At 45.9% G+C, this 18,902-nt stretch overlaps 1 long non-coding RNA gene and 1 pseudogene across 1 annotated transcript; one reads left to right on the forward strand and one right to left on the reverse strand.

Annotated features, from left to right (window-relative positions):
* Positions 1 to 1,151: 1,151 nt before the first annotated feature.
* LOC101676042 lies at positions 1,152 to 2,644 on the reverse strand (annotated as a pseudogene).
* Positions 2,645 to 9,608: 6,964 nt separating this feature from the next.
* LOC101676336 lies at positions 9,609 to 18,143 on the forward strand. Its single transcript, XR_200059.3, has 3 exons — positions 9,609 to 10,306; positions 10,679 to 10,775; positions 16,173 to 18,143. It is a non-coding gene; the product is annotated as an uncharacterized LOC101676336 (long non-coding RNA).
* The last annotated feature ends 759 nt before the right edge of the window (positions 18,144 to 18,902 follow it).

Raw genomic sequence — 18,902 nt, forward strand, 5'->3', positions numbered from 1 at the left:
CTCTGCCTGCCTCTCTCCCTACTTGTGATCTGTTAAGTAAGTAAATAGAATTAAAAAAAAAACACTACAGACTAATATATCTTAAAATATACATGTGTGTATATATGTGTATATGTATACACACACATATATATGATATAGAAAATATATCATACCTGCTTGCATATACATACAACATTCTGGAAGGGTACCCAGGAAACCAAACACAGTGGCTAATACGAAGGGGAGGAGGTCCTGGGCAAAGAGGGGAGTTGGTGTGCCATGCATAGTATTATAAACTCTTTAGAAATTTCAAGAAATTAAATGTATTATTTTTTAAACTTTATTTATTTATTTGACAGACAGAGATCACAAGTAGGCAGAGTCAGGCAGAGAGGAGGAAGCAGGTTCCCTGCTGAGCAGAAAGCCCGATGCGGGGCTCAAGCCCATAACCCTGAGATCATGACCTGAGCTGAAGGCAGAGGCTTTAACCCACTTAGCACCCAGGTGCCCCAAGAAATTAAATGTATTATTTTTTTTAAGATTTTATTTATTTCACACACACACACACACACACAGATCACAAGTAGACAGAGCAGCAGGCAGAGAGAGAAGGAGAAGCAGAGTCCCCGTCAAGCAGAGAGCCCGATGTGGGGCTTGATCCCAGTACCCTGGGATCATGACCCAAGCCAAAGGCAGAGGCTTAACCCACTGAGCCACCCAGGAGCCCCTAAATGTATTATTTTTAAGTCTTCAAAGACTAAAACACATAGTACCATTTTTACCAGCTGGATGAACCTACCTTGCTTGGACAGGCCCTCCTTGAATTCCCAGCATTCCTGAGAGGCTCATCCCCAAGCCTGAAGGCAGTTCCAGCCTCCCAGTCTCTGGTAGCATTGAACCCTGATTTGCAGATTGGCATGGCTAAGGCTTTTTGGCCCTGCAGACGTTTCTGCTAAACAGCAAAGCATTTCCCTGATGGATTTTGGTTATTTTATTAATTTATTTTTTTTAAAGATTTTATTTATTTGACGGAGAGAGACACAGTGAGAGAGGGAACACAAGCAGGGCGAGTAGGAGAGGGAGAAGCAGGCTTCCCTGCAGAGCAGGGAGCCTGATCTCAAGACCCTGGGATCATGACCTAGGTGGAAGGCAGATGCTTAATGACTGAACCACCCAGGCACGCTGTTATTTTTATTCTTAAACAAAATGTATTTCTCTGTAGGCCATATTCTGGCATACCTCGGAATGGTCTGTTTGAGTCCTCTGAAAAGGAAGATGGTTTTCATTCCAGAGTGTGCTGGTTAATTTATACCTCTTCCAGAAATAGCCACTGGTTTCAAGTGAAGTTACTCCCGGCAAAAATAAAAATACAATAATCTTGGGGCGCCTGGCTGGCACTGTTGGCTAAGTAGCTGAAACTTTATTTTGGCTGCAGTCTGATCTCAGGGTATTGGGATCGAGCCCCACATCAGGCTCCACACTCCTTATCCACTTCGGATTCTCTCTCCCTCTCCCTCTGCCCCCTCCTTCCAGGAGCCATCCCCAGTATTGACATCACACTATCTTCTGGGGCATTTGCCAGGGTGTTAAATCTTGTATTTCAGGAGAGCGTCCCATCTTTGTGGTTTGGCCACAAAGTTCAAGTACCCTGAGAATTCAGTCCCACATGTCTTCTCCCAGCTGGGTCATGCCGCTCTTCTGGGGGAGTTATAGCCTGATGGCTGGGAGAGAAGACAGGTACAGGTCTTATAGATAGTGATGCTGCCTTGCAGAGAGATGCCTGCATTGTCTCCAAGCAAGGTGATAACAAGTTCTTTTTTTTTTCTTTTTTAGCATCCATTGACTTTATCCAGCATAACCACAGGAGTGTTGTCTTCATGCTGTCATACACAGACAAAAACATTGATAGAGCACCATATCCACAGTTTGCCCAACTGTATTTGTTTTGAGGCTCATTGATATATTTTTATATGCCACAGACCATCATTTAAACAATGGACATCTTCAATGTCAACTCCTTTGTTGACTTTCTCAATATCTTCTGCAAACATCTTCATGACTCCAACCCACAGAGCACGCTGTTTTCCTTCTGACATGATTGCAACAATCCTACCTATTGTTCCAGGAGAAGAGTAAGCCCAAACACATGATATTTGCTCCACTGAGTACAAATTTGAAATCTCCTTTATCAACCTGCTGGTGCCGCAAGATAAAAGAATATGTGAAGTAAGTTTCGGGTTGGATAAAAAGGCCCTTCTCTTGTCTAAAAAATAGTAACTCTCCATTCACTGTAAGGATTTCCATATGTTCATGGCACCACACTATTTTGACAGCCTCTTTCTTAGCCATTATGATTAAGCCATGGTTCCACAACTGGAAATTACTCTATCAATTGATTCTCTTTTTTTCTTCAAAAGATTTTATTTATTTGACAGACAGAGATCACAAGTAGGCAGAGAGGCAGGCAGAGAGAGGCAGGGAAGCAGAGAGCCCGATGCGGGGCTCAATCCCAGGACCCTGGGATCATGACCTGAGCAGAAGGCAGAGGCTTTAACCCACTAAACCACCCAGGCACCCCATGATTCTTAAAAACCTTAATAACTGAAGTTTTCACCTGGATGCAGTTAGACACATTTTATTTCTCATCAAATTGCTTGAGCATGTTCCAGGGCGAAGGGGGAGATGATAGGGAGAAGACTAGAATGGGAAAAACTGAATTTGCAAGGGTCAGGCAGCTCCCCTGACACCGGAAAGCCCACAGTAATAGTGGGAGATGTCGTTATCCGGAAAGGGAAACAATCAGCCGCACTTTATGGCTCTAATGAAAACTACTTCTGCTCCTCTGAATCCGACCCCGTTTTGCCTGCTTATTTGGGGGATACCAATTTCTCTCCCTAACTGGTAGCTCAAAGGGCAGGACTTGAGAATAAAGAAGAGCTAGAGCAATCGTTCTGGTTGTAGGAAGAAAATGGAGAGACAGCACTTGTTTTTAATAGGGACGTGGTGGGCCATTGCTGCAGGCTCAGAGGAGGTGGTTGGCATCCACCTGAAGCCCCTAGAGCAAGTTTTAGGGTCTCTTTCTCTCTCTCTCTCTCTCTCTCTCTCACACACACACACACACACACACACACACACACACACCCCGCACAGCCTAACAGATCTCCTGTGGGTAGCTGACTAACCTTACCAGAGCTTGACCTCTAATTAATCCTGGGTCTGGGTCGTCTCAGCTTTCTTGCTACACAAAGCATCTCTATTTGCTTCAGTGGCAATGAGCAATTACTATCCCGTTGCTCGTGACAGTGTTAATGCTTAGACTGCCAGCTGTATCCGGGCCATGGCTGTTCCACCTAGTCCATGAAGGGGTTCTCGTTTCCAGCCAGATGGGATGCAGTCTAGCTCCAAAATCCCTCCAAATTGCCTTCCTTCCCACTATCAGCTGTCTCGAGTTAGTTTCTCTGGAAGCAGATTTTGAGATTGATTTTTGGCAAGCAGGATATGGATTAGCTCTCGACCTCTGGCAGGGCAGGGAGGAAGCAGGATTAATCAGAGGGTGAAGTTCATCTGTGGTGAAGCCTATGGAAGGCTGACTCCTGTAGCCATCACAGCTGACAGTTGTTGCAACCGGGCCACTGTCGCACCACACTGGACCATTGGACTCAGCAGCCCAGGGAAAGGCCCCATCCCTGGGTGAAGCTGCCCTGTGTATGGAAGCTGACCTTGCAGGAAGCCTGCAGCAAAGTTTGTAATATTATAATATTATATTATTATATTATATAATATTAATTGGGGTGGGAGGCTGGCTAAGTCAGTTTAAGCATGCCACTCTTGATTTTGACTCAGGTCATGATCCCAGGATCATGGGATCCAGCCCCACCCAGATTGTCTCTCTTTCTCTCTTTCTGCCCCTTCCTCCCCACCCCCAGGAAGCACTCATGTGCTCTCGCTCTGTCAAAAATATATATGTACATAATTGATCTATAAAATGTGATTAATAACTATAAAATAATCACTATATAAAATTATACATTGTAAAATAATATATAACCATTCCTTAACATATTTTCTCACCAAGAGCAAAGAGCTATCTCAGGGACTGAGAAGGCAGATGATCATGGCAGACATGGAAATATATAATAACTCTACAAAATCTTATGGTAGACTGAGTTAGTTTGTGACATCCGTAGCAAGACTCCCAGGAAAACTAAAAAAAATCAGAAGAACCCAGAACTTTGAAGATCTTTGAGGGTAATCCACAGCTATGATGTAAGCTGAGATAATTGCATGGAGGACATCTGGCTGGCTAGGGCTGTTTCACCCCACTCCTCTAGGTGCCCTGTTACTTGGTGAAGAATGAATAAGGGTTTCCCAGGTGTCCAAGCAGAAGCCCAGAGAGCCAGGGATCAGCCCTCTTAACCAACTCCCTCTCTTCTTTGGCCAGATTACATCTCTTTACTTACACTAGTATGAACAAGTGTGACAACTTCTCCAAAGGGAAGAAAATATGGGTGAGGCAGGAGAATTGGCACCTACCATATAGTGACACATTTCAAAGCCACATAGAGATACATAGAAATATAGAGAGGTAGATAGGCTCCAGTTTTAGACTATACTGAATGTAAAATTTACAAAAAAGAAATGACTGTTAAAGCCCCTTATCCCTTAGCTTTTATTCTTACCAGTGTCTGCATTTAACAATTTATCAATCTAAGTATATTTGGTTCTAAATTCATAAAATTGGCTCTTAATTTTTAAATACTACAGTTTTCTACCTTACCAAAAAAGTACTTGTAAACCTATATTCAAATCATCTAAAGACTTCTTAACCAAAGAAGACATTTGTCTCCATCTTCAGAGACACTGTCAGAATATTCTCCAGAGGTCAAGGAGAAATTTTCTGTCACGTACTCAGCCCTTCCTCTGTCCCCAAGCAGTGAGGGTGTTTATTTCTAAATGGCAGCATCAAGAGAGCCTGGTGGACTGGTCCAATTCCTCTGGATGCAAAAATAATTTGTAGACCATAAAAATTCTCTGGTAGATGCAGGTCCCACTTAAAAACAGTCCTAAATCCCAGTAGACCAAAGCAATCCCCCTGTCTCACTGCTTCCCCCTACCAGAATCACAGGCTTACAGGATGCCAGAATGGGACTGGACCCTCCAAGCCACTTGTCCTCTCCTACCCTTCCTCACTCCCAGGCACAGCCAAGTCAAGCTATTTGCCTTGGTTCCGGTACCTGGTCACCTGGAACTCAGCCCAGAAGTTGTGATTTAACTGATCTTGTATGCAGCCAGACGTCAATATTATTTTAAGCTCTCCAAGTGATTCTAATATGAAACAAAGTTTCAGAACCACTGTTGTACCCCCAGAACGTAGCCAGTTTTCATCTCAATCTGATTTTAGGAGGTAAAGGTGTGGAAGAAGACAAGCACACAGGCCAATGGAGTGTGAAGGGCACTTTACTCCTGGGTGAAAGGTTATATACAGGCTGTGTGAGGATGGGCAAGTCACCTGACCTCTCTGGGCTCAGTTTCCTCATACATAAAGTTAAATGGGCTCATTCAGTGTCAGAGATCTGCTCCAACATCAAGTTCTGGGCTTTACCCTGAGGCCTAACATGCTCAAAGGATCACGTGCACGTTAATCCCTCTGAAGCAGGGTTAACCTGGCTTGTCCTGAGGCCATTTGAAAAATCTATGCTCAAAAATACTTTCCTGGGGCACCTGGGTGGCTCAGAGGGTTAAAGCCTCTGCCTTCGGCTCAGGTCATGATCTCAGGGTCCTGGGATCAAGCCCCACATCAGGCTCTCTGCTCAGCGGGGAGCCGGCTTCCTCCTCTCTCTCTGCCTGCCTCTCTGCCTACTTGTGATCTGTCTTTCAAATAAATAAATAAAAATCTTTTAGAAAATGCTTTCCCACACACCTTTTCTGAGGCACAAACCTGAGGTCAATGAGGCGGAAGAGTCTTAGAAGCCCAAGGGGCCTTTAAGACAAGAAGGGCATGGACTGGAGAAAGTTGCATATGGGAAGACAGGTCAGTAACAGTAACAGAGACACCAGTAGATGGACTCAATGAGAGAGAGAAAAGATGAGCCTGAGCTTCCTGAGTTTGGTGACTGAGCCGAAAGAGCTCTTGTCCTTGGGATGTCTCTCTCTTCAACTCATCTGTAGTTCTACTTCTATCCATGAAATATCTTGTCACATACAGGTCAGCAGGGCCTTTCTCTTTCTCCTGAATTTAAAACTTGTTTCCAGTAGATAGGAAGGTATCTCCACTTGGATCAAGTGCATCTTCTAAGCGCATTTGGAAGGTGTCCAAGAGCTACGGTCATTGTCCCATGTCTCTGTGATGATTGTACTGGGTCAGGGACTGATGGGGAAATCAGTTCCTTTCCAACATTTGTACTAAGGTGCCCCAGTCTCCATGAAAGCTGTGCTTGCAAAGAGGGAATATGAGAGGTTACATTTTCTCTCTAGATCATGGCCTTGATATAGAAATGATGGACTCCATAACCACATCTCTGACTGCAGCGAGCTAGGCCATGTTTTGGACATAGGTGGGAAGAATTAGTAAGCGCAGATACTCAAGGTCTACTTAGGCAGGCAGGTGCATCAGCAGGTGAGTTTTGTCAGTCCAGGGTTCCATGTGCTGCTATGAGGTCTGTGCAGGATGGAGGGAGCAGGAGGAAGAGAGGCACTTCTAAAGGACTGGGCCTGAATGGACAGTAAAGAGTCAGTTTTGCTTTTTTTTTTTTTCAATTTTAATTTTGTTTTCTTAGAATACAGTTGAATATTTGGCAAAACTCTAAAACATACAAAGAAAATACTTGTACTTCTCTTTATCCTTGTTCCCAACCAGCCATTATTGCCCCTTTATAAGTAATCTTTGTTCTGAAAATGGCAGTAATCTATAGAAAGTTGTTTTTTTTTTTTTAAATTTGGAAGTGCATCGAGAAGGAATATAATAGGTAGAATAAATTTAGAAAATGTGGCCAGGAGCACCTGGGTGGCTCAGTCAGTTAAGCATCTGACTCTTTGGTTTCAGCTCACTTGGGTCATGATCTCAGGGTTGTGAGATCAAGCCCTGCATCAGGCTCTGAGCTGGGTGTGGAGCCTGCTTAAGATTCTCTCTCTCCCCTACCCCTCCCCAACAACAAAAAAAATTTTTGGCTAGTTTTGAGGGAATGGAGAGACCTGAATTCATTGAAAAATGTTTCTGTTACTCTGTGAATAGAGAGGATGAAGTTATAAAAGAAACAGTGACAGTGGAAGATGTAAGGTCCCAGAGAAAATAGAAGGGAGAGAACTTGTCTTCAGAAAGGGCCGGACTAGGACCATACTTCAGTATATAAAGCCTGTTTGGTCATGCAGAATGCAGGACACTGCATCAGGATTCTCTGACCCTGCTTTTTCTTTTCATAAGGACAAGTGTTTGAGGGTGCCAGGGTGTCAGTCAGTTGGGCGTCTGATCTCAGGGTCCTGGGATTGAGCTCCACGTCAGGCTCCCTGCTCAGTGGGAGGACTGCTTCTCCCTCTCTCTCTGCTCCTCCCCCTGCTTGTGCTCTCTGTCAAATAAATAAATAAATAAGATCTCTTTTTTTAAAGGACAAGTATTTGGCAATAGAATTTCTTCATCAACAAAGATACTTATGCCATTGAAAATAATAATATTATTACATTTTAAGCCCAAACAAGGGAAAAACTGGAAATGTGAGGGAACTCTACAATCTGAACCATTAGCATTGCCCCTAAAATAGCACATTGGCACAGACGAGCAAGATATAAACAGCAAAGAATTCTCATCACAGCTGTTCCAGTAGGAGACAAGTCTTCTCTGTATGAAGTATGAAGGCGGTGATTATATATAAATCAGCTTATCCACCACTGTCATTGGTTGAGAACAGCCATGGGTTCATATGAAATTATTGGACTCATTATTTGCTTGTCTGTCCATCTCTCTCTCTCTCTCTCACACACACACACACGTGAAAGAAAACACATATCTACCACATGATCACTTTCAAACTATTAAACTGTTATTAAAAACAAGAAGCCAGGACAACTAGGTAGCACAGTCAGTTAAGCATCTTCTCAGGTCATGGTTTCAGGATCCTGGGATCAAGTCCCAGGTCGGGCTCTCTGCTCAGCAAGTGAGTCTGCTACTCCCTTTCTCTCCGAGCTCTCTCGCTCTGTCAAATAAATAAATAAATAAATAAATAACAAAATATCTAAACTTCACTTTCCTTATAAAAATAAAAAACAAGGGGCACCTGGGTGGCTCAGTCATTAAGCCTCTGCCTTCAGCTCAGGTCATGATCCTGGGGTCCCAGAATCAAGCCCTGCATCACCCTCCCTGCTCAGCAGAGAGCCTGCTTCTCCCTCTCCCACTCCCCCTGCTTGTGTTCTCTCTCGCTGTCTCACTCTCCCGTCAAATAAATAAATAAATATCTTAGAAAGAAAGAAAGAAAACTATTTAAAAAAACACAAAAAACAAAAAACAAGAAGCCAACCAGAGCCATATAAGATCCAGGAACTCACATACCCATAGGCTAGTGTTACCAAAGACAGTGCCCAACCAGAGGAGCAGCTGTAGGACATCTCTCCCTTTTCCAGAGCTCACTGCCCAGCAGCATCAGGCACTGCAGATCTGTCCAGCTGCAAAGTACTAAGTTGGCTAATGGTCCTAAATTTGATAATTGAAAAAGTATAACATCACTGTTGATTCTCTTGCAGCTTAAAACACACCATGTAAGGCCATTTGAATACTGTTAAAAAAAAAAAAAGTTTGTGAATTCCTGAAACACCCAATGCATATTTGAGAGTTACAGGCATTCAGGAGGTTGAAGTAAGACAGAACTTGCGCAAAGCTGTATTCAAATTAAAATCATTTAAGTTGCTTTCAGCTCTTTCTGCCAAAATTCTGCAAACACTCATCTTCTTTCACACAAAGTGTATACACCAGGGAGGCAGAGCTCCAGGTTAAGATTCAAAATGTGCAGAGAAATTATGTGAGGTTTAGGCAGCTACTTAACCATTCTAAGCCACAGTTTCCACAACTGTAAAATGGGGATCATAGACGTCCTTCATAGAGATGCCAGATAAAAATGCCTGTCAAGTGTTTTATCCATGTTATTAGCACAGTATATTTCAAAATAGATGAAAAGAATAACATCAATGAGACCCAAGATGAAATGTCCAGCTTTGTAAGTGGCTACATTTGCATGGGAATGAGAACTGCGCCACAAAGATTCTCATCTCCATCGAAGAGGACAAACAAGAGAGCTACAACTAGGTAACTATTGTTCTTACTGTACAGTGACTTACGCACTGAGCGCAGACTCCCTAAAAACACTGCGAGATACAGTAACAACCAAACGGCTCCTAGGAAACGACAACAAAGCGACTGAATGGGAATGGGGTAAAGAAAACAGAGCCACAAAATCTCAGCCGAAGACAGTGAACCACAAAGAGCACCCAGCGCCCCAGCACATCTTGGGAGTTATAGTCCTTCAACCCTGAAAGCAGCCGGCTGGGGGCAATTGAAGGACTACAGCTCCCAGAATGCCTGGAGGTTCACCGTTCCTTCTGCCCCGCCCCTCCGCGTACAGGGGCGGTCCCGCCACGCCCAGAGGAGCGCGGATCTCCTCCAAGCCCTGCCCCCAGAGACACAGCGCGGCCCAGCGGACCGCCTGAGTAGCGCTGTAATCGTGATAGAGCTTCTTCACGAACTGCGGATGGCGCCACTTCTTGCGGCCGAAGCCGGATTTCTTGCAAGCCGGCACACCGGACACTCTGACAGGGGTTAGCCATGGGTGCAGCCCAGACTCCAGGGCTCAGCACGCCCCACCCTTCCCACCTCCTCTCTCCCTCCTCTCCGAGCCACGCCCTCCGAGCCACGCCCCCTTGGGCATGCGTGGTACTGCTGGGACGCACACGTTGAGGTCGCTCCTTGTGGGGGTTGGGCTTAACGACTCGCGAGGACTGGCCGTTGGTTAGGGTTCGTGGAACCCGCATGGAAACTTCTAAGCCGGTATTTGAAACGTAAACTCACCGGCTACGATGGAAATACCGGTACCTGGAAACCTAACCTTTTCAAAGCCACCTTTCCCGCGGTCACTTCTGTGCGTCGGGGCTACCACAATCGTCCCCATGGACCCTACATGGTGTGGCTGCCCAGAGTGCCTCTTGTACCCCTGGGCTGGCTGAACAGACCGTATCTCATCAGTCCTCTTAGGGGGACTGCCCTTTGCGGTGTTGGGAAAAGGAGAAACAGGACGGTGGACAGGCCCAATGCTGCATGGTACAGTTGGGAAAGTTAGGCAGGCAGGTCAGTGACCTAATCCCCTTGGGGACCATGCCCAAGCCACTTCTCTGACTCCCCTCCGCTCTGGTTAACCTATAGTGGCCCTCTTGACCTCATTCACACAGGCCAGCAGGACCACAAACTACCTTTGGTCCTACCCAAAAGATCAGGGAAGTTCGTGGAGGAAGGTAGAACAACAGGTTCTGCTCTGCTGTCCTGTTCCTTTGGAACCCCTAATATCCTTTCAGAACCACAAAATAATTGAACAATTTGTTGCTGCTGGGGGTTATAGTGATAATTTCCCAAGTCATTTTTCCATTTAGTTTTTCTGACTACAATTACTCCATCACTACACACGCCTCAAACTCACTTATGCAAAGCTCCAATTCTGTGCAGGGAGGAGGCAAAGAAAGCAAAATATCCATGGAACGACTTCCTGGAGCATCAGTCCTACTGCCGGTTCTGGAAGAAATGAAGTTAAGTAATTTCCAAGGTAAGTAATTAAAAACTTAAAACTAAGGCAAAGCTGGGAAGTCATATGTCATTAGTGATTGTTAATAGTCTCTGCCTGAACTCTCAGGTCTTTTCTCTGAGAAGAAATTCTAAGGGGCTCTTACTTCCCATTATTTTAAACAGAAAAAATTATAAGGCATAGCAAGTCCATCAAATAAAAACCCTGCCAATTTCTCGGCGTCTGGCTGGCTCATTCACAAGAGCTTACAATTCTTGCAGGTCGTGAGTTCGAACCCCATGTTGGGGGTAGAGTTTACTTGATGTGAAAATGTTAGGGTTCAGAGTGGACAGTCAATTCTTGAGGCGTCTTTGGTGCAAAAAGGATGGTTTTATTAAAGCAGAGGGGACAGGATCCTTGGGCAGAACTGCACTGGGGAGGAGTAGCGGGTTAAATACTTTTCAAGTTGCGAGGGAGATAAAGAGAGCTTAAGTCTTGAAGGAATTTGGAAGCCAAGGGTCAGCTGTTGTTAGGAAAAGGGCATTTACTACTGTCTGGTGAAACCTTAGTCATGAGACCCATCAGATGTGTATCAGTGGGCCATATGCTTGGAGGATGATTGCAAACATGTATCTTGGCAGGGTGGGGGTGGGTAGTAGAGATACAGGAAATTTCCAAAGGAATTTTTATATGTTAAAGAATACAAGATCTTGGAGGGGGGGCTAACATTAGGCTAAGATTGCCTTTTGCTTCTAGCAAAGTATTGAGTTAAGTTCCTAAAGGAAGGTTACTCTGCCTGTCTCAAGGACTTGTCAATGGGCTGTAAGTTGTAAGGAACTTTTTTTTTTTAAGACTTTATTTATTTATTTGACAGACAGAGATCACAAGCAGGCAGAGAGGCAGGCCGAGATAGGGGGAATCAGGCTCCCCGCTGAGCAGAGAGCCCAATGTGGGGCTCTATCCCAGGACCCTGGGATCATGACCTGAGCTGAAGGCAGAGGCTCAACCCACTGAGCCACCCAGGCGTCCCCGTAAGGAACTTTTTAAAGATTTAGTAGAGTTGGGGCTGAGAAGTCCTTTCAGATTCTGACCCCAGAGTTCTGCAGTCCCGAGTCAGTAGTGATCCCTTGCCAACCTTGGCATACAATCGTGCCCTAATGTTGTGTATTAAACGCAGACCTCCTTTGACAACCCCCCCCATTTCCCATTGTTCTCTGCTCCATTCAAGTTACCTCTCCTTAGCTTCTCACCTAAACCCATTCCAATCCAGCTTCCCTCCACACCACTTCACCGAAATGTCTTTCAGGGGGGTCACCGATGATTGCCATTGTACTAAATTTAGGACTAAGTTGTTCTCTCAGTCTTTCAGCTGCCTTTGAAACACTATTGAGAACTTCTTCCATCTAAAAACTTCTCTCTGGATTTGCCTCCCTGCAGATTCACTCCTGCTTTACTCTGTCTTCCTCGTCTTGCTCCTCCTCCTCCACCAGTTCTCTGGGATCCTCAGCCCCCTTCTCTTTCCTGTGGGCCTTCCCTTCTCAGGGCAAACCTACAGAGGCTCCCAGCGTTGAATACCATCTATCTGCTGAGCACTCCCAGGCCTGGGTCCTCTTTTCTGAAGGGAGCACTCAGGAGTCATCATTGGCTCTTTTTCCCTTCTTATCCCTCATCCAGCCTTCCAGCAAGTTCTTTTGCCACGCATCCTGATGGCAGCCTCTCCCCACTGTCTCCACTTCTGTACCAATTTCAGCCACCGTCCCCTCTTACTGGTCTTCTGCAAGGACTGCCTCCCAACCCAGCTCCCTGCTTCCCCTCTTACTCTCCTATAGTCCATTCTCCAGTCAGCATCCAGAGGGTGCCATAGAAAAAACGAAAGACAAGATATATTTTAACCCCGCACCACCCCCCCCCCCCGCATCTCCCCCTTCACTCCCTCCCACCCCCATTAAACCCTCCCACTGGCTTCTTGTTGCAACAAAATAAAAGCTTAGAGGGGTGGGGATAACATAAAATAAATGCTTGGATAACTAGGTAACCTGGCCCCTACCTACTTTTTTGGCCTCATCTCTTATCCTTTCTTGTTCTCACTATTATGTGTCAGATTTTCGGGTATCTAGAACTAAAAGCAATCTTTTTTTTTTTTTTTTCAAGATTTTATTTAATTGACAGACAGAGATCACAAGTAAGCTGAGAGGCAGGCAGAGAGAGAGGGGGAAGCAGGCTCCCTGCTGAGCAAAGAGCCCGATTCTGGGCTCTATCCCGGGACTCTGGGGTCATGACCTGAGCCGAAGGCAGAGGCTTTAACCCACTGAACCACCCAGGCGCCCCTGGAACTAAAAGCGATCTTAACTGAGAAATAAATATTAAATCATAGAATCTAGAGCATGGGAGGCACGGAAGGAAAAGTCTTGAGAGAATGAAGGTTTCAGTGATTAAAAAACACAAAAATATGCAAAACAATGAAACTATAACTGATCTGTATGTATCTACTCCAAAGAATGTAGTAATAAATAATGAAGTGAGTTTTTTTTAACAAACCAAAAGAACTTACAAAGAAATGGAAATACCTCTCGTTATATTTTGAAAACAAAAAGATATATTTAGTAAATATAAAAGGACAGGGGAAGGTGGGTGGCTCAGTGGGTTAAGCCTCTGCCTTCGGCTTAGGTCATGATCTCAGGGTCCTGGGATCAAGTCCCGCATCGGGCTCTCTGCTCAGCAGGGAGCCTCCTTCCCCCTCTCTGTCTGCCTACTTGTGATCTCTCTCTCTCTCCTGTCAAATAAATAAATATTTTAAAAACATATATATAAAAGAACAATAATTTTAACACATTTCTGGGCCCTAATGCAATAAAATTAGAAATAACAGAAATAGAGAATTTAAAGGTGCTCACCTCTTTGAAAATGTTAAAATACTCTTTTAATAAATTAATACCTGCATCAGGGCGCAAATGTAAAACACAATTGCAGTGCCTATAAATAACACGCACTTGCAAATATAGCATACCCAGATATATGCAGCCGTGATCAGAGAGCTCTCCGACCCAGAAGCTTCTGTACTGACCAGTTATGTTCATCCTCCTAACTGCCTCAGAGTCCTTTAACATCATCTCATTACAAGGGGAGCCACAATGAAGGCAGGACTAGGAACTGTAATCATTACAGGTACCTGAAAAATTGGACTCTTCTACTGCTGAGCCTGACCTTGACTTCAGGCTTCTTTTCAGCCAGGGCTCCAGGCAACCGCCACCAATGGATCTGTGTTGTGTACAAACTCAAAACTGCCCTCCCACAGCGGCTGCCTAGGAACTGGCACCAGCAGCTGCCATGGAAGAGAAATGACAGCCCTCAGAAGAATCTGTGACCCGCCTCACATGAGGACTCAGGGTCCCAGGAGTTCTGGTCGGGCCTCAGCTTCAAATCTGCCTCATCCACAAAATATTCCTGATCCTGGGGGCACCTCAGTGGCTCACATGGTTAAGCATCTGCCTTTGGCTCAGGTCATGATCCTAGGAGCCTCGGTTTGAGCCCCGTATCGGGTTCCCTGTTCAGTGGGGAGCCTGCTTCTCCCTCTCCCTCTGCCATTCCCTCCGCTCATGCTCTCTGGCTCTATCTCTGTCAAATACATTAATAAAATTTAACAAAAGAACAAAAACAATTCCTGATCCTCATCCCAGCTGTACCTAATTGTCTCTCCTTCCCTTCCAAAATTTCCCTGCAATTCTTTGTAACTCCCCTGCAGAAAAAAGGAAAACTGCTATTTGTGGAGCACTGTTACTTGCCAAGCACTTTGATAATCAAGAAAGCCTGTGCCAAAGGGTTGCACCTCAACCTAGAGGACATGCTCAAAAAAAGCCACCACGGGATTTTCAATCAAGGACCGTCCCAAAACTCTTCAGTGACCTTACCAAACAGTGTGACTCTGAAAAAGCTCCAATTTCACCCTAAATGAGATTTCTGGTTCTGGTGCCTAAGAGGACAGAGGCCCGGAGCACACTGTGGGAGATCCCCTGGGCAGAAGTGCCACCCAGCAGTTCAGGCGTGAGTGGGTGTCCTCAGGCAAGTTCTAATTAACTTATATCTAAATAAAGAGGATTGGGATAAAGAAAGGGGCTCTTGAGTCTAGTAAGTGAATTCTAAATATACAGGGGTTCATCTGGAAGCCATCACCCTACATTTGCTCTCTAGCTCATAAGATTTCGACATGAAGCAGAAGAGAGTGAAGGCCACCCTGTGTGGCACCGCCCTAGATCCGTTTAGATCTGGCTCAGGCTCTAAGACCAGGGATGCCCACTTGTGTGCTAAAGGACGTACAAGGCACTGTCCCTCCAGCTAGACAGGGCTCCAGACAACCTTAGTGTTTTCCAGCACTCTGGACAGCTTCATCTCTCTTCCTTCCGTTTTTGAGGTAGAGTCTGTACTCAGGACGGTGTCCTGCTTATGCAGAGAAGGACTTAGGGGACTGCAGACAGATTAATTCACCCAGAGTTCTGAAGATGACTGCCCAAGTGGTTGGTTTTCTCATCTCTTGTATTATTGATTATCCGTGAATTTGGAGACCCAGGGTAACCTCGAAAGGATGTCAAAACCAGGAATGTGGGGGCCCCAGGCCTGAACCACAAGAGGCCCTAGAGGACAAGCTCCCGACACGAGCTTTGCCACTCACCAGCTCCGTGATTGTACCAAGTGCCTAACCCCACTCAACACTGATTTCCTAGTCTGTTCAGTGGCCACTTGTACCTAAAAGGAATTGAAATGGTCTAGAAAGTTGGTGGCCACTAGTAAATGCTATTGTTATTTGTTGGTATTAATATCATTACTGTCAAACCTGCTCACGGGAGTGACAATCCTGTATTCATAAGACAACCATGAATGAGAACCAGTTGAATCAATAATCACCTCCCACAATCCAGCTTTAAAAGCAACTCAGAAGGGGTCCCTGGGTTGCTCGGTGGGTTAAAGCCTCTGCCTTCGGTTCCGGGCATGATCAGGGTCCTGGGATTGAGCATCAGGCTTTCTGCTCAACAGGGAGCCTGCTTCCTCCTTTCTCTCTGCCTGCCTCTCCGCCTACTTGTGATCTCTTGTCTGTCAAATAAATAAATAAATAGCAACTCAGAAAATAGCTGTTAAATGCTTCCTTATTAAATTTTTAATTTTTTTAAAATTATTATTAAATGTTTATTTCCACAGCAAATTTTTTTTTTTAAAGATTTTATTTATTTATTTGACAGAGAGAGATCACAAGTAGGCAGAGAGGCAGGCAGAGAGAGAGGAGGAAGCAGGCTCCCTGCTGAGCAGAGAGCCCGATGTGGGGCTCGATCCCAGGACCCTGGGATCATGACCTGAGCCGAAGGCAGTGGCTTAACCCACTGAGCCACCCAGGCGCCCCTCCACAGCAAATTTTTAAAATTAATTATTATTAAATGTTTATTTCCACAGCAGTATCTCCCCTCCCTGACAAACACGGAGGAAGAGACAGAAGAACAGGAGGGAAAAAGTGCCCCAGGACAACAGTCTGGTCTTTGAAGATTCATCCAGGTTGGGACAAAGGGCCAGCCACTCCTCTTATCTCCCCGGTGGCTCCCAGCCATCCTTTGAGCTCACCAGCCTTTTGGATTCATTGCCTTTGAATGCTGTGGAAGCGCAGGTACTCCCTTGATTTGAGTCCCATGCACAGCACCTCGGCAGTCCGCACCTGCTCTCCCCCCTTGCTTGCAGGCCTGGCTTCCCTGCGCATGCCGTAAGCTCCTTGTACCACTCCCATCCCCACAACTGTCGCCTCAGCCCTGGCTCGGCCCCCACACCTGTCGCTGGGCTCTGTGGAACTCTGGATCTTCTGGCTCCCTCTTTAAAAGCAGTCTTTGGTTATATCCCTGCCTCGCCTATCCACCGTGTGAGCTTTCTCTGGCTTCACTGTGTTTTAAGGGCCACACCAGTTCTTTCCGGGCAGCCTGAAACACGGGTATCTGTCTGAGTAGGGTGTTGAAAAAGCTCCCAACAACCCCCTGTCAGCCAGAGGGGGAGGAGGGGGTCCCATTACCGGGCCACCAGGCACTGAGGGAGTTTTCATTATAGGATAAACCCTGAGGGCGGCTGGGTCTGTATGGGGTTCTACCACTGCTGCTGATGCTGTGGGTGGAGGAGGCCCCAGGGGTTTGTCGGGGACTCTGCTGGGACTGGGGTGGTCCTTGTCTCTAGGCCTGGTGCCGCCAGCTTTCTGAGTTATAGAATACCACAGAGGTGGGAATGACAGTCTCCCCAAAACCACACTTCTTTGCCTTGGCAGAGACCCTAGGTCGAAGCATGCAAGATGGGGGAGGACAGCAGCTGCTGATAAAATCAGCTGAAGGCAGGGGCTTCACAGCTGTGGTCCACTCCTTCCCCTTGGGGCTCTTGTAGCCTAGAATCAAGTAGTTGGCCATCACGTCATCACATCCATTCCAGCCCACTGGCAGGTCCTGGATCTGGTCCCACCTGGAGCCCAGGGATAATGTCACCTCAGTTATGCCAGGGGTCCTTGTAGTCAGGGAGTGGCTCAATGTAAGGCTTTAGTTCCTCTTCATGGACCATGTTCATCCATGGGTCCTTCATGGTTTCCTCTAAAGTGCTTCTCTCACTGGGACTGAGGGTCAGGAATTTCTTTAGTAGGTTTTCACACTCCACAGGCACAGAAAGGGGAATGTGGCCTGCATGCAGTACCCACTCCCACAGCTCCTTGAAGTGCTGTAAAGGCAGGGAGTTGCCAGATAGTCATTGTATAGAGGATGGCTCCAGGCTCCGCACGGCCCCCACAGGGCTGTTGTATTTTGGCATAAGGGGGACTACCACAGAAGGTGTTCAGCTCATGGGCGACAGCAAACTCATTGCTGAAGCCAAAGTCTGCAACCTTGATGATCAGGTCAGCTTCCAAAAGCAGGTTCTCTGGCTTTAGGTCCCTGTGGACGATACCCTCCTGGTGATGGTACGACACAGTGGACACTATCTGGCAGAATCTGCCTTCAGGGCTCCTCCTCTCTCATGCAGGCATGGTCCAGTGTGGGGGGGATCAAGTGCCTATGGCGTACTCCGTGACCAGGTTGAGTGTTTCCGAGGTGTCCGTCACCTCGTGTGGTGTCATGACTCAGGGCCTTCGTGCTCTGGACTTCAAGGAATAGTCTGTGGAGGCCGAAGGAGTTCTGCGCACTCTTGTTAATGACCTTCATGGACACTTCTGTCCCACTCAGGTTGTGCCAGACCAACCTCACTTTGTCAAAGCCGCCCTGGCTGAAGGTCTGGAGGAGCCGGTAATTGTCAATGCGGGTCTCCTGGTCGCCCGGATGGCTGTGAGGTCCCTCCGCTCAGTGACTTACTGCTAGCAATACTAACTAGAGACGCCCTCTAACAGTACTAACATACCACATCAAGATGAGGGAAAAAAAAAGAACCAAAAGAGAAAGAGAACAAAGGGGAAAATCTAACTGTGGTCAAAAGTCCCTCAGCTCACCAAACACTGGCTCCCTGACCTAAAAAAACTAAAAAACATAAGCCTGGCCAAGAGCTTATACAGGAGATACTTAGGATTCTCTCTCGATGGCTTTTCTTGAAGTCAAGAAATGGACCTATTAAAACTAGGGATAATTCACAATGGTTCTCTCATTTGGGTCTCAGGAACCCTTTCCTCTTTATTAAGGGGGAGGGGAACACCCCCAAAGGCCTCTTTGTTTATGTGGCTTATAGTGATTGGTATTTACCATACTAAAAATTAAAACCCATAGGATGCTTTGGTGGCCTTTTCACGTCTAGTTTGGAAATCTGCCATGATTTTTGGTGTTTAAAGAAAGCCATGATGTCCATACTTAAAAGAATTCGTTTTTTTTTTCTTGAAACTCTGGCTGATCAGTGTCAAAATAATACCACAATTTAACTGGTTTCACAAAAGCTATGGGCAAAGACTCTCCTTAATTAAACTTCAGTCATTCTCCTCTGAACCCTGTAGTCTGTCTTTGGCTATCCTATACCACCCAACTGTAGCAAGAATCTTGCCAAATCTTGAAGTCAAGAGACTCCCTGCACTCAATATCTGATAATTCTTCATCTCTCCCCTTTGGTATCTGTGAGAAAATAGAACGCATATATTGGTTTCTGGCCTCATCTCCCCACTGCCCCCAGTTCTGGGCACAGGCTGCTGAA

This window comes from Mustela putorius, unplaced genomic scaffold (assembly GCF_011764305.1).
Source record: "Mustela putorius furo isolate JIRA1106 unplaced genomic scaffold, ASM1176430v1.1 tig00000095_pilon_pilon_pilon, whole genome shotgun sequence".
Classification (NCBI taxonomy): domain Eukaryota; kingdom Metazoa; phylum Chordata; class Mammalia; order Carnivora; family Mustelidae; genus Mustela; species Mustela putorius.